Raw genomic sequence first — 16,581 nt, forward strand, 5'->3', positions numbered from 1 at the left:
TGACAATTTAATTGGTTGCATATGGGCAGAAACTCATGCAGAAACATCAACCCATGCACACAAATTCTTGCTGATAGAAAGGACATTTTAACTGCAATTTGCTTGACGAAAAATGTTAAAATATGCGCAAAGAAAGTCCAGCGGCAAGAATTTCACTTGACTGATTTTTCTGAATGGGTCACTCATTCACTCCCTTAGTTAAGATGATTAATGGTCAAGAGGCACATTATCAACACTTGAATAACTCGTGATTAACACCAGCAATAAGCTGGTCAGACCAGCATTTAAAGGCTATGGTTTCAGTGGAACTGGCAAAGGGGAAGAAAACTTTTTTTTTTTTTACTTTTGCATAATTTTCGATTTAATTTAAAAATGTCTTTTTTGAAATGTTTCATTTTTTATTTTCACCATTGTAGATTGTATGTTTCTTATTTTAAAATCTGCCACTGTGCAGGACTGTGGTTGCATCTACCTCCTTAGTTTGCTCATTATAGAAAACATATACTTAGAAAGAAAATACACACAGCCTGGATTTAGATTTGAACATTATCATATTTCAGACCATGACGCAAATGGCATCAGTGCAGCCGCATGGCACCCCAAACTGTTTACTTTCCTGCAGGTTCTTCTTTCAGTGTTATTTATCTCTGATATATTGCAGTGGAAAGCAGAAATACAAGGTCTGACAGGTAATCACTGATATTAAAAACGTGTTGGATGCACAATAAACCATATGTGCTCAGACAATGCCAGAGGTTCCCTTATTTCTTCCTGTCATTCAGTGTTCAGCCTCAGTGTTTTGTTATTACACAGACCATGTCCCAGTACAACAGATGTGGCCTGTGGTTACTACATGGCTGTTTTCTAGTCACAGGGCACTTTAAACACTTACATGCTGTCTGCAGACTTTCAGATTTTAAAGTTTGTCTCTGGACGGTTCTGTGGTCAGTCTGGCTTTAATTGTATTAGTCAGAGTTTGCATGATACAACCACAAATGTAAATATTTAACAGTGGAAGGCATGTGTTTTCAACAGATACAGGAACTGCTTTATGTTCCTTTACCTTACATTGTAATCATAAGGTCAGCTACACAGAGCTTCCTTTGTTCCGCACATGTGCGTGCAGACAGAAGCAGAGTATAATGAGGTGCAATTCAATTAAACTATAGATGTGCAATTCAATTAAAATCTATACTTCATTAAGATTACAACAAGACAACATTAAATTATGTATTTTCATTATAACTCGATGCAAGCAGTATGTTTTTGCAAAATTTCAGGGATGTGTTCACCACTGTATTACATAATTGTTTAATTTAATTACACTCAAAGTGGAGTCCATCACAGTGGTGTCAGAGAGGAGGAATGATTCATTCTCTTGTTTGAGAATGAAGAAAGGATTGCAGTTAAACTAATTTATGTTTACTTATTTTACAAAGTAAATAGTTAAATAATGTTGGTGGTTCCCTTGTGTAGGTCAGTTCAAATGAGAACTTTAGTCTCGTTAGTCTGAATTATTTGATGATATATTTTATTTCTCTATAAGTGAGGGTGGTGCCCCTGAGGTTTTATCCTGTTATTACCAGTGTTAATGCTCCATATGTACATACAAATGTACATACTGTATGTGTCCTCATCAAAAAAGCAATTTTCCTAAAAAGTATCTTTAATTCTTATAATCTCAGATAAAATAAAATAAATGTTAGAAACACTTTCCTCTTGAGAATAATAAAATATTTCTGATTCAGAGTAGATATAGAGTTAGGGTTGTGATTTTTAAATGCAACTTAACAGATATAAATATTAATCACTGTGGATTCTAATTACAATACAGATAGTCCTTGTCCTCTTCAATGTGGAGGATTTCAGACCACAGGACAGTTTTCCACTTTGCCTCAGTCTTAAATGAACACAGACTAAACGAAAGCAGCAGCAATTCCCATCTTATTTATATTTGTTTTTCTTTGCCTGTACACTGTGTTCCCTTTACACTGTAATGGTTTGCAGAGGAGCTCCTAAACCAAAGCAGTAACTTCCAGCACAACTTTGTGTCTGTTTTTCATGAAATGACTCATGAAGGATTTAGGATAACAGCCATTCAGCATTTAGCAAGTCTCTTATGTTCAGACATTTCTCTTTATTCTCTTAATCTTTTAAGATATGATGATGGATTGTTTTGTAATATAATCCTACTGAAACCCAAACTTTCATTTCTCCTGGCTATTGGATAATTCAAGATAATCATAAGCATTGCTTTGAAACACAAATATGTCTTTGGTGATTAAAAAAAAAAAGTCCTCTTATGGAGACCAGAGTGTATTTCAACATGCTCAAACAAGCTTACAGGGATGTATGGCTTCACCTTAGCTAAGAGACGCAACTGAAGGTAACTTGAAAGTGTCTTGATAAAAGAAGTGATCTGTTTGTCATAATTTAAAAGCACTATGAAGGTTTAAAACACAAGTGTTGGTAAAAGAATCCAGGGTCAAATAAAATAATCTCTGTTTTGTTTTAATTTAAACTTAAAAACTTTAAGTCCATCCAGGTTTTAGTGCCATGCAGACGGTTAATTAAACGCTATATATAACCTGGATCAGGCCTAAAGGGCAGATACATTTGGTGGTCATCAGCAAAACAGTGGAAAGAAATGTTGTGACTTTATAGATGGACGCTAGGGTCAGCATTTATAAAATAAGAGGATTGGACCCAAAATGGAGCCTTGGGGTACTCCACAGCCGAGAGGGGCCATTTTAGACTTATAGGGACAAGTAGGAGTGGAACAACTTCAGTGCTGAACCTTCAAGCCTGACACACAACTCCTACTGAGACAGTGAAATTTAGTAGTTGACTGTGTCAAAGGCTGCTGACAGGTCTAAAAGGAACCTGGATTACCAAAGTCCACTGTTAAATTCAGATCATTAAAAACTTTCAAAAGAGCAGTTCAACTATGGTCACTTTAAAACCAGACTGGAATTTCTCAGAAATTCCATTCTAACAGCAAATGGATATATTTTTTTTTCCTTAAAATCTTTGATAAAAAAGGGAGTTTAGAAATGAGCGTGTAAGAAGAACAGACAATTGTATCTAGGTTGTGTTTTTTAATTAAAGGCTGTACAATTTAAAAGCAGAAGCAACACAACCCAAAGAAACAGAAGAATTATTGATCCTTAGAATAAAAAACTTGTCAAATTTTTCTTATGCTTTGTCCCATTTTTTTTCAACCAGGTAGTATTATTAAAATGTTAAGCTTTAGTATTGTAGCAAGACTAATGAAAGTCCGAAGCACAGTTGCTTACATCAATTTAAATTGACAATTTTTCTTTTTTATACAAGTCCATTAATTTTTGATTAGTCCTTTGACTTTGCTTGTTACACAAAAAGCAAAAGGGCCAGGTTTTGTTCAGGGAGTGCATTCCAGTTTTAAATTAGTGTAAAGTGGTCATTTTAATTTCAGATGAGAAGAGTTGGGGTAAACACACTACTCAGGCTCAATAAATGTGAGAGGCTTCCAGCAAACAGGTGCCAATTTTATGCTGATGTTGGGTTTTGTTAAACACAGATGACAGACTTCAACCATGAAGCCAAAAAGTTTTTATTTTTAAAATGAGCTATTTGTCAAAGGCAGAGGACACACCTAAAGTCGTATCTGTCGTGTTGTTTGGTGAAGTAGACATGCTGTTACTTCCTATCCTATAAGCAGGACGGAGAGGCAGGAGGCAGACAGGTGCAGGAGTAAAGGTTTTAATTTAAATAAGCACTGAAAAACTTTCAAGGACGAAACAGGCGAGACACAAAGGGTACATGACATGAAGACTAAAATGAACTAAGGTGAAAAGGAGACCAAGGGGTATACTGTATATGCACAGATGGACTAACGAGAAAAAGGTGAAGTGAATAAGCAAATTAAACCAGGTGCACTAATGACAGGAAGCAGAAAGCAAAACAGAATGCACAAGGAAAAGAACTACAAACTAAGACAAGGAAAACACATGACAAGACTACCAGACTAAAACTCACAGTTCATGAAAATAAAATCATAAAATCAAGTGAATTCTAACAGGTAATAGCAAATTTAAATGTTTTTATATTATTATTTATTCATTCAATGTGGACAATGAGATGAATAAAACCAATAATTCTTAACTGTTTTTTTTTCTTTTAAATTTGGTCAGTCTTTAACCAGGAAAGTCCCACTGAGACTACAGATCTTTGTTGGTACAATGGACTCAGGTGCAGCGATGACTGCACTACAGTTAACTACTTTAACATTTGTGTTCATGTGTACTGACTTCTTCTATGGTCCTTTAAAGGTGTTCCTCACCCCAAACGGTGTTCCAGTGTCTATCAAGGAAAGCCGGTACTGCAGTTCTTAACCTCAGAAGGTTCTCACCTCACATTGTATAACAACGTAAGACAACATAAATGGGCGTTAAAATATTTACTAAAATTTGCACTGATGTTGCTCAGGTTTATATTTGTCCTATTTTTTAAATCTTCTATAGTAAACTTTATATAGGTACATATTTTTTTTCTTATATATTGCAAATTTATTGCATTACTAAAATTTTCTTGTCTAGAAAATTTTGGAAAATAAAGCTATTTTGAATGAAAGTTAATTGTAAAATGCTGAGTTTTTGTTGTGCCACAAAAGTTTTTTGATGAGGGAAAATCTAAAATAGTGATGTCAATTTCAAAGTATGGGGACATAGAGGCACCTTGTAGACTGGTTACAATGAAAATACAAATTAAATCATAATTAATATCTCAAAATAATTCCTACCAACAAAGTATTAAATTGGTGAGGTGTGTAAATTTGAATTATTACAATTCAAATCTTATTTTATAATAGCTAATAGTAATTATTTCCTTGATAAAAATGAGCTTCACCGGATTAAATTCTTAAATAAATAAATAAAAAAGAATGAGCCAGTCTTTTGAATGGCTCTTTGAAAGGAATGGCTTCTCAAGATCCAGCTCCCTTCAAAGAGCCAAGAATCTCATTTCTAACACAGGATGGCTTTTCATTTGCGACTGTAGAAGGAAAATTGGTAATAAGCAGTGTTGGGTTGTACATCTGTAATATTGTTACTTTTGTCAGTAACTAATACTCTGATACATTCCTCTTTGAATAAAGGTAGACAGTGGCTGTGTCCAAATGTCCACCCTACTCCCTAACCCCTCGTTCACTACATAGGGCTGCACTATATAGCACACTAGATAGTGACTCATTCTCTTGGCAATTCGGACATGACACTGACTATTTTTTCCTCGCCGCAAAGCATGTGACTACCGCCGTCACCACGGCAACCACAACCCACGTCAAGATGTCATTACACATCCAATCTAAAGTTGTGTGTAAATATTTTTGTTTTTATTCCTTATGTTATATTTTATTCTTTGTTTGTTTGCTTATAGGTAATTTCGCTCAGCTCAATTTTTTCGCCTCGCTTCTGTTGAGCTTCTGCCTGCAATGCATGGTTGTCTATATTGACCCGTCTAGTGACCATCGATGCTCACTACTTTTCAAGATGCATTGTGGGTATTTTTGAGTGCCCTATTCTTTTTTCTCTCTGGACATTCGGACACTCCGAAAAAATTGCGTGACCCCTATATAGGCCACTATGTAGGGAGTAGGGTGCACATTCAGACACAGCCAGTGACAATGCCTGTAAATGACTAAAGATATATATGTATATATATATATATATATATATATATATATATATATATATACATATATATGAGAAGGAGAAAGATTTTTGACCAGCTGTTATGTTACTTTTTATCTTTCATTTTTTTTATTTTTTTTTGATAATCTGCTGACTTGACTTAAATAAATTAGTGTTGGGAAATAAGTTTGAGTTTGTATTATCTTTCATACAATACTGTATTTATTTATAAGGAAATTAATGAGAACATTTTTAAGATTATTCTTTTACATAAGTAACTAAAAAGTTACTTTTGACAGCAACACATTAATTTTTGGTGTAAGTAATAAACAAAGTAACTGAGTTACTGTTTAAATGTAGTAACTAGTAATTCTAACTAGTTACTTTTTTCCTAACTAGCACAACACTGGTAACAACTCATAAAAAATGTGATGATAAAGGTCTACCTGGACCTTAAAACACACCTCAAAGGTGCTGAGAATAACAATGTGCTGAAAATTTATAATAGTATGTTTCAGAAACAACAGATTTCACGGTGTTTGGCCTTCCAGGGGTTGGCAATACAAAATTATTACATCAGCTTCAAAAGAAAAAAAGTTCAACCTTAAAGGTTGTTCTCTCATTTATCACATTTTTAAGCCTCTCCCATTAACTAAGCATACAAAATTTCTTGACAACAAGAAAACACAATCTGTAGGGCATTTAATCTTCTCCCAAAGACATACAATTAATAAAAAATGCATGCAGGCAGTTCTGTGGCAAACTTCCTAATTTATGCACAGCACCAAGCACTTAAAAATGACATAGATAAAGTATGCTCACAAACACACATCTCAGTGACTCATCCATCATCACACTGTCACCATGTGAGATTAAAGCTTGGAATAGGGGGCCATCTAGCAACAGTGTTTTTGATAACTGAAGCTGCATGCTGCTCCTCACGTAGCCTCATCATTGCTCATTGTGGCCGGACACGAATGACTTACTGACAAGACTTGTAAACAATCGCTGCAGCAGCCTTGTGTACTAACACTGAGTTCTGTGCTACGGGCCATTTAGCTAAGACTGGAAAAGTTTACGCGACTGTTTGGGCTCGATATGCTTCTTCTCAACTGGACACAACCAGTGTGTAAACTGTCACGGCTGCAATAATCTATTCAATTTTGTGAGCTCTGACAATTTTTTTTTCCTTCAACAGCTGTTTTTTTCCTGTCTTGTATGTGGTGTGGATAGGTTGAGGTAACAATCTGATCAAAAAACACAAAAAGATGATCGAATGCAATTGATTGGGTTAAATTACAGTAGACAAAAAGCAATCTGGTAAAGCATTCGGCTTTACACTGAAAATGAAAACATGTTTAGTCATCATTTGGTCTTGGGTGAAATGATTCAAATAAGTCAGAACTCATGTGTTTTAATGGACTCTGGCTCTGATTTGCATTGATGCTAACACAAATTAGCCTCAGTGTATCAACTCTTTTGCCCATTTTCAATGACACAACTCACGTTTTCTTTAGTCACACTACTGAACTTTGGCAGATCTTCTTTAGTGCCCCCTAAAAAAAATAATCTGTCTTGCGTACAGTCTCTTCTCTGAGCTCTCTCAAGCCAGTAAAAGTCATTCTGATATTGACTCTTGTCTTAACATCTCTGTCACTTTTACTCTCTTTTCATCACTTCCTCTTATGATGTCCAGCTAGTGTGTTGGTGTGCTGATCGGCGGTTGCTGTAAAGCAAAACACAGTTGTAACGTGATGCTCTGGGCTGGAAAAAAAAGTGAAGTCTTGGGATGTTGCAGGACAACGATGGCCATGATGATTAAATGTCAGTGTGCAGTCAAAACCAGTCAGAAGAACTGAGCTGTAAGGTTGTAAAGTTATGTACAGTTGCTTTAAAGATGCACATGTTTACCAACCAAATAAATGATAAACAGCTGCAGTGTCACCTACTGCTTCATGCATATTTGTGATGGGGGATTGATTTGAATACTAGATTCAATATAGTCAATTGGTTTTCCTTAGCTAAGCATTTTTTAAATATAAATTACTTTGTATGAACAAGGTATTATAACTGGACTAATTTGGATTTAATTTCTTTGTAGAATCACAATAAATTGGCTTTAATTGATTATGTCTATAAAGTGCCTTGACAGGACTTTGTTGTGAATTGCACTCTTCAATTAAAGTTGAATTAATTTGAATAATTAGGATAAACTACCACACATCTTTAACTGTGGTCCTGAGGCTGGTGGTCCTTAGATTGGGCCTGTATGCCTTCTTCACACCTGACTGCTGCCTCTGTCCTTTCATCTATTACCATTGTTAAATCTGCTGAGGATACCACCACCGTGGTGCAACAACAAAACAGCCTACAACCAGCAGGATGTCTATGATTTGGTGGTTTACTAAACAGCTTCAACCTCAGCATCATGACAAAGATTAATCAGACGATTACTGACTTTGGAAATACAAAAGATAGAATCTCTAAAGTCCTGAATCAGTGGTGAAGAAGTAGAGAAAATGCAGAGCTTAGAAAGAAAACCTTCTATCAAATAGCCAGTGAGAGTCTACTAACCTATGCTGCACCATATGGTGTAGCAACTGTACTGAAACGAACTTAAAGGACAGTTCATGCTAATCCCCCTGCCCTCCCTCTTCTGTAGCCATCAACTACATAACCAAAAAGCAAGCTGCAAGCACTGTCACCCCATCTCCTCCAACTTCATTGACTGCAAGAGTCATTTTAGTAATTTAATGTACCATTTATGTTTCCCATTTCCCATTTTTGAAGAGCTGCTAAACAGGTTTTCATTTTGTTTTCTTGTCTTTGTACAATTATAAATAAAGATCTATTTTAAAGTGTCACATAGAGATTCTGAAACTGAGAACAGCTTGCAGATAAAAAAAAGACAATTTAGATAAATTTGACCTGTCAGCAAGACAGCTGGTGACTCATTCTAACTCCTGCTGTGTTTATCCACAGTTCAGCCAAAAATGATAAACTAGCCTGATTTTTTTAGGACATCATGCTTTTCAAAAACCACCAGCTGTTTGTTCAAGGCTGAGAGTTAAGCTACTACTGGTACTGGGAAAGGATTTAATCAGCTTGTATTAGAAACTGTTATTTTGGAAGAAAGTTTAAAGATTATTTTTATTAAAAACCCTTTTAGTTTGTAATCAGCAACAACTGAGTCGACTGAAACACCAAAACAAATGACATTTTGATGCAGTTCAACATTACCTGGTAAATACAGTCTGCAGGATATAGTTTTGTCAACAGGATGGGACAGAAACGGTCAGAGCATCTGATTAAATGTTAGTGTGAATGTATATCAATTGTTGAATCCATAAATTTTTCTTTAAAGTGATAAAAGACATGGCCTTTACTGTAACTTATGATGATGAAGTACATGTAATTACATAATGCAATGGCATCTAAATGATGCATTAACTGTTACAGATTCTGATATACCTCACCATCCATACATTCCTGTCTGACACTGGATATGTAGTTATTCAGTAGAATGAAGATAAAAACATGATTATAATATTTTCTGCACATTAGTTTTCAGATGAACAAATATCAACTATTATGTGTAATTAAAGTTACAGCATAGTGCTGTTCCTTTGGTAGAAATACTCCTGAAATGCTGTTTGCTTCATGTTGTTTATTGATGGATGCTGGGCTCCTCATGCCCACTTGAACTGAGTAAAATGTTGTGTTTCATTACTAAAACTGTGCTTTCCCCATCTACTGTATACAGTATACCGTTTGTATAGAGGTAGGTTCTGTTTTTTTGGTTTTGCTTTGTCTTTCTTTGTCTTCGTCACACTTCTTTCCTAGGTGCAAACTTTTCCAAAGAGTGCCAAGATAGATACCCAAATTTCCCTGAGGGCTCTCTGAAGGTATTAATAAAGTATTTCTATAGATGTGAAATGAAAAGAGGAATTGACCATTATGTGTTGTAAGAGGTGTCATCCTGAGGCAGGAAAGGGACTGAAATCTGCATCCTGTTCTGGCACACCTTCCTACCAAGTCATAAATGTGAGAAAACTGGAATAAAAGCTGAATTTTAGTATTAAAAAATGTACTGTGACATAAGTACTGTACTGTAAGTACAATCAGTAAGTTAACATGGAAAAAAGATCTCAGCTGTTTTTTTTTTCCACTTTCCACTTGAGATTTACCTGTCATTTTGAATATTCCTCCAGATGACAAATGCTGCTTTTGATAGCATGCAATTACCCTTTGAAAACCATCCTCTACGGAAGTGATGAGAATAAAGCCCAGTTGTGCCACTTCTGAGGTAGGGTTGAGGAAAGGCCTGAGTGGGATAATTTATTAAGGCTGAGCCACTTTACTGAGGCCATTACCTGTCACCTGCTGTGTTTCATAAGGGTCCATCATCAGCATCCTTGACTGCTGTTGACCTTTGGAGTCATTAATGGAAAAGTAAATTTGATCTGTCACACAACTTGTTAAATATTCTGCATTTATACCAATAGTGGTCTTACTACCATGTTCCCGAAATGAATTCTAGAGTTAGGAATCTCATTTAGTTCACCTATTTTGGGCAAAATAATACTCTCAGGACCAGTTCAGCTGAGATATTGTGCTTTGAAAACAAAACCTGCTGCAAGTCTCTGTTAGAAAATCTGGGCTTAACAGGCAGAGTTTCAGACATAGAAGCAGGAGTTGGGAGAAAGAATCAGGACTTTCTCCCAACTCTCAGAAGTGGGGAGAAACAACAACCAATTAATACAGAAAGCAGGTTATTTTTAATTCATGTGATTTTTTTTAAAGAAATAATAGAATAGAAAAACACCGTAATAATAATTTATATCTTTTGTTCTTCAGCAGAGTTGAAGCCTCTGACTGAAGAGCTTCTTTTTTATTGGACTTGGGCATATATGTAAGATGTGGAGAATTCTAACTGAGCAACTTTTTCTTTGCATAATCACCTCCAAAGTACTTGAAACGATTGTCAGCACAGATCCAACCTTTATATCAGTTTATTCAGCTTCTTTGAGTCACTGGCTCAAATGCTGCTGCTGCTGGTGACTGCTACAAAGCAGTTAGTACTCTCCACCACAGTCTTTAAAAAATAATCTACAAACAATGGAGGCCTCAGCCTTCTCAAGAAGTAGAATCTTGTTCTGTCCCTTCTTGCAGACAGCCTCAGTGTTGTAGTTACAGTTCAATACATTTTGAACAGTTCTACAACACTTCACCACCTCCATCTGCTCCAACGATGTAGTGGAATTGGGCTCCTAAAAGTTGCAATCAAAAGGAGGAATGGTTCCTCACAAAGCTGATTCAATATTTCTAATCCATTTTTGTTATATATCACCACATTACCCGCTAGTCCTTCATTTTTTTGTGACCACAGTAAAACAATAATCTGGTTGTCTGGTACTTTAGATATTTGGTTAAAATCATTGTTGAACTTAATTTACTTTTTTGACTTTTTTGCATCTCCCCATTTAGAAATTCTGCATTTAATGGGGAAAAAGTCTGTGTTGTAGACGAGGGTTAGATGTTAACATGCCTTCATAACTACAGAGTAACATTAGGAGAAATTTACACAGAAAGTGACTTGATATTCTAATCTTTACCTTTTAGCATCTCATGATGGATGTTTAAATAACACTCATCTGTCTTCGATCTCTTGTAGGCACCAGATTCACAAGTAAAATGTTTCTCCAAAGTTTTAAATTTCTTTCTTTTTTTCTGAAAACAATTACATCAGCTCAAACAGAGCACCAGAGTCTCACAACAGTGTCTCAGAAATGTCAACAGAAGATAAAGCCTGTTGTGAATCCCATCAACAATGGAAGTTTATGCCCAACACGACTTTCAATAAATGGCGCTCCAAGGTAATAATGCTGACAAAGTAATGTCAGATTAAAGAAGATTTATCACATTGACAGCACTTTGCTCATTGCAGTTGCTTCATTTTCAGACTAAACCAGCACCATCCTCATCAACTGAACATGTACACGTTTTCTATTAATACTTGTTCTTTCAGCAGGACTTGACAGGCTGCTTTTATCACCTGCCAACACCCTACATCACTTCATTTGAACAGTTGAAGCTGTTCTGTGTATTCTGAGCAATTCTGAGAAAGCTACCCCTTTTGCAGTCTGGCTATAAATATGTGACCATATTTCCTAAACGTGACAGGGTCACAAGTCCACAAGGGTTAAAAATGGGCTATCTAACCCTAACCAATGGTTGGAAACATTGCAATAGATGGGTCTTGATTTCCCAATCAGTGGATAAGCTGCTTAAGAAACATCATCTAATGTTTTTTTTTTTTTTTTTTTACAGTTTAGCAAATCAGATACTTGAAAATACTTGCGGCTCTTTCATCCCTCTGATGCGGCTCCCTCGCTTTTAAAAATAATTAATGTTTATTCAATTAAAATGTATTTTCACGCTTTGCCTGAAAGAAGTGAAAATGTTCCTGAGCAGGAAAGGGCTCACACTTCCTGAGCTGGAACAGTGTCTTGAAAAACTACACTTCATAGTAGACATGACAGTGCACCTGAACATGCTTAGCACAGCTCTTCAGGGGAAAAGATGCACAGCCCTGCACATGTTGGTGGAGGTTTTGGCATTCGAGCTCAAGTTGACCGTGCTTGCCAAAGATTTACAGACAGGTACACTGTCTCACTTCCCCAGTTTGAGAGAGCTCAAAAAAGCTCACATGATAAATTCAGAGTATTTACATTTTGAAATCCGCGCAAATGTTGTTTGGGAAACAATTCTGTGAGTTCAGAGAGGGGAAAAAAACTACATTGTCCTTCCCTGTCACTCCCCTAAGCCTCGATCCATCCTAAATACAACTGTATTGGCAGGTGTGACTCAACCTAATCTTGAGATGGAACTGGCCGACATAGCAGACAAAGACATACAGGTGTCAAGTTTAAACGCTTGACAGCAGACCTTGAAGATGTTGCCTTTAGAGGGCCGTTTTTGCTCAGAATCACAAATGGCATGATACTGAAAACCTCCCTCAACCGGACAAACTTGTGTTCGAAACTTGGAATGCTTTCCCCGATGTTCATGTGAACATGAAAAAGTTTGCACTTGGAGTCCTGTCGATCTTAGTAGGTGTTCTCTAACATGAACTTTATAAAAAGCAAACATTGCGCCTCACAGATGATAGCTTACAGTTCTGAGTAAAGATGAAGGTGACGGCATACAGCTCTGATGTGCAGACGCTGTACACTGAGGTTCAGGAGCAGAAATCACATTAACCAAGTATGATAAATATTTTAATTGTCTATTATTTTACATATATTCCTATTTTTTCATTGTTCAGTGAAATAATCCTTTTATTTTTTGGGTAGACCACTGGCTGCATGCGCCAGATGGCACACAGAGAAAGGACAGCATTTTTGTTTTGCTGCCGGTGGATAATTTAATTTTGGCGTTTTCATAAATACAAGGACTCAAATAGATATTGGGTATTTTCCTTGAAAATAATCTTCAACCCAATGTCTTTTTGATTATTTAAAATGTTTTTTGTTGCATGCAGAAATGTAATGTTGTTTTCTCTGCAACACATTTGGATTATATATAAAATAAAGGCAAAGGAAAAAAAACGTTATATGCAGTGTTATTTCTTTTTAAATGTCAAAAGAGATTTGTGGCTCCCGGTATTTTCTTTATTGTGGGAAATGCATCCAAATGGCTTTTTGAGTGGTAAAGGTTGCTGACCCATGCTTTATACCATAGCGAAGTTTTCTGATGACAATGCGATAGGTAGAATAATGAGTTTGCCCTCAGAGTAGAGAGCCAAAACTAGAGAGCTGAAGATGAAACTACCTGATCTTCAATACATCCAAGACAAGGGAAATTATACTGCTCATTATAAGTTGGAAGCCCAACATCTATCCCCTAATCAACATCAGTGTACCTCAGAATACACATCAGCCAGGACTTCATTTGGTCCATTAATACTGCGATGGCCAAGAAAGTTGTTTGAGGAGGACGTGACTCCCACACCACTTCTACACATCAGCCACAGAGTCTGCAATCATTTATTGCATAGCAGAGTGGAACCCTGACGATGACTGCACAGGGGAAAACAGGAAAAAAGGCAAATTATCAAAACAACAGAGGAACGCTTGCTCTCAACTACACAGCCTGGAGGACATTTACAGGGCCTGCTGCACATGGACAGCCTTGGCAGTCGTCAAAGACACCCTGGCCACAACATGTTTTCCTCTCATCTGGTAAATGCTACAGGATGCTTCAGACTAACACCTTAGAATTGAGAAACAGCTTCTTTTAAAAGGCATTTCACAAGTCCACAGCAGGGATCCTCCTGTTCCATACACTGAGCCCAACCAACATGTGTCAGCATAGATTTGGTTCGATTGGAGACTCGGGTTAAATGGGGGAAGCAACATTCTTCCAGACTGTGTTCATGCTGCACTTTTCAAACAAATCAGACCTTTTAAATAATGTGTTTTACCTTCTGTCGCTGCCCCAAGAATTACAGGAAAAGCTGAGACACACAGTGAAGAAGAAAACTCATTTATCTATTGGTTAATGCAGAACTTTTTCCATTTTATACACATTTGTCTTGGAAATATGATATTATTTCTTTACACACACACACACACACACACACACACACACACACACACACACACATATATATATATATTTTAGTCAGATTAATCACAGCTTTCAAACTGATTAATCATGATTAATCACCATACCTAAAATTTGCCCGTTTTTACTCTATTGTCCAAGAATCAGTAAATGCAGCATGTAATGTACTTCTATATGTCGTTCTCAATCATCTCTACCTTGTTCTAGATCATAACTCAAAGTTCATATATCATCATTTAACCAACCGTCTCCATGGTGATAATGTCTGTCATGAAACCTTGAGATGTGATGACTAAAGTTAAACAGCCAACACTGATGAAGAAACTCTGATAAAACTGATGATGTGACTGGACACGTCTTTCTTTTTATCACTGAAGTGTAAGTCTTTGTGCAGCAGGGATAAAAGTACTGCAGCAGCATCACCCAAAGTAAACTCGCTTGTGTTGTTCTTACTCTCAAATGTAAATGTAAGTCTATGTTTTAGTGTTTTATTTTATTTATCTAAGCAAGAGAAAAAGGAACATCGACTGCCAAAATTAGATTGTTTTCTCTGCATGTTTGTGTGACACCTTCTGGTTTGTGTGTGACACACACAGCCATCATCACCTTGCTGCTGTGTAAGCCTGGCTTCTGGTGCTCTAATTACATCCTGCTGTCTGGGCCAGCGCTGGTTAGCCGCAGGAGGCTGTGAGGCTAAATTCATAATCAGCTCCATGTTGACAGAAACCAAACAGGCCCCTTTTATGCAGCTCACCATCATTGTTTTATAAACCAAATCAAGAAAGAAAAGAAAGAAAGAATGATTTGTTGTCCAGTTCATTAAAACAAATCCAGTTTGTCTGGGTAAAATAAAGGATGGAATATACTGAACATATTAATTAAGTTTTGTTTCTTTTCTACACTCAGCAGCAGTACGAATAGTTGCTGTGCTGAGGGGGATATATCACACCCTTGCTGTACCTTGGTGATGGTAAGATGATGGAAAAATAATTATACTGACCACTATGTCAACATCTTTCACTCTCCTGGTTGGAAGAAGAAATGGCTTAAATGACCCTTATAAAATGTTTCAGCCACACAGCATAAAAGACAGGCCCTGAACTTATCTTGCATATCACATAATCTCGGAAGTAGTCTCTGAATTGGATTCTTTATTTTTTTTATAGGAAATGTTTTTAAAACTACTTTGCAATCTCTAAAAAAGGGTGAATGCTAACCCTATTATTCATCTATTTTCTTACCTGATATAAATAATTACATTTTTTTGGGTCTTTTATGCTTGAACCAACTTAGTTTCTACAGAATGATCTAGAAGAACAATAGAAAATATATACAGATGTAAAACTTTTTCTTATAAGCAAATACATTTTCTCACCACTGTATTTTTGTAGACGTCGTTATACAGGACGAGTAAAGTGCAAAGCAAAATGTGCAGAAATGTTAATCATAAAACGATTTAATCATAAGACCATTTACCAAATACTTGTGCAATCAATGCAGTTCTTTGCTCAGCTAAGAGCCAAATGTACAAAAACTGGAAACACTATTCGAAACTGTGCTTCCTTTAAAGTGAACTCTTGGCTGTCTTCCATGCTTTAAATGGTTACAAATGTTGGCTGTAAATTAGAAAGGTACGTTTCTCCTTGAGCTACACTTAGAGACGAGGATTCTAGCTGCTTTTAGACATCAGATAAAGGGAAGGATGGAGAAAGGCAATCGATTTCTACATGAGGTCATGTATAAAAGAGGCACCAGAAGAGGGGAAAGGAAAGGAAAGAAGGAAGTTATGGTTACCGTCATGCATTTATCAGACTTTGAACTTACATCTGCTCACTTATCAGTTAATCTCATTTGTTTATTACCTGGCAGCAAGGCTGCAGATGTGAAATAGGTTTGTCCTTTCAGGTCAAGATGAGGGAGCTGATCAAAGCAATCTATGCTCCTCGCTGTTACTGAGAGGTGACATTGTCCCTTTACACTTTACACACATACATTAATACATCAAATTACATTTACACCTCAACTGTCAAATAATGATGATAAAAATGAGAACATATAATTCTGATTTGGACTAATTTGAATTTCTACACAGTATTTTAGTCATTTTGAACATGCAAAAAACATGTAAACAAGATGGGGTTTTATCATTGAAGCGTGCCACCTCCATCCCTGCAGGTAATTTCTCCCGGCAGTGTTGCTGGTCACAAAACTGCACCAGGGGCCAACCGTGGAAACTTGGAAACTAATGGCAAAAACATCAAATTAAAGTTTGAAACTATGAGTT

Source organism: Melanotaenia boesemani, chromosome 14 (genome assembly GCF_017639745.1).
Source record: "Melanotaenia boesemani isolate fMelBoe1 chromosome 14, fMelBoe1.pri, whole genome shotgun sequence".
Lineage (NCBI taxonomy): Eukaryota > Metazoa > Chordata > Actinopteri > Atheriniformes > Melanotaeniidae > Melanotaenia > Melanotaenia boesemani.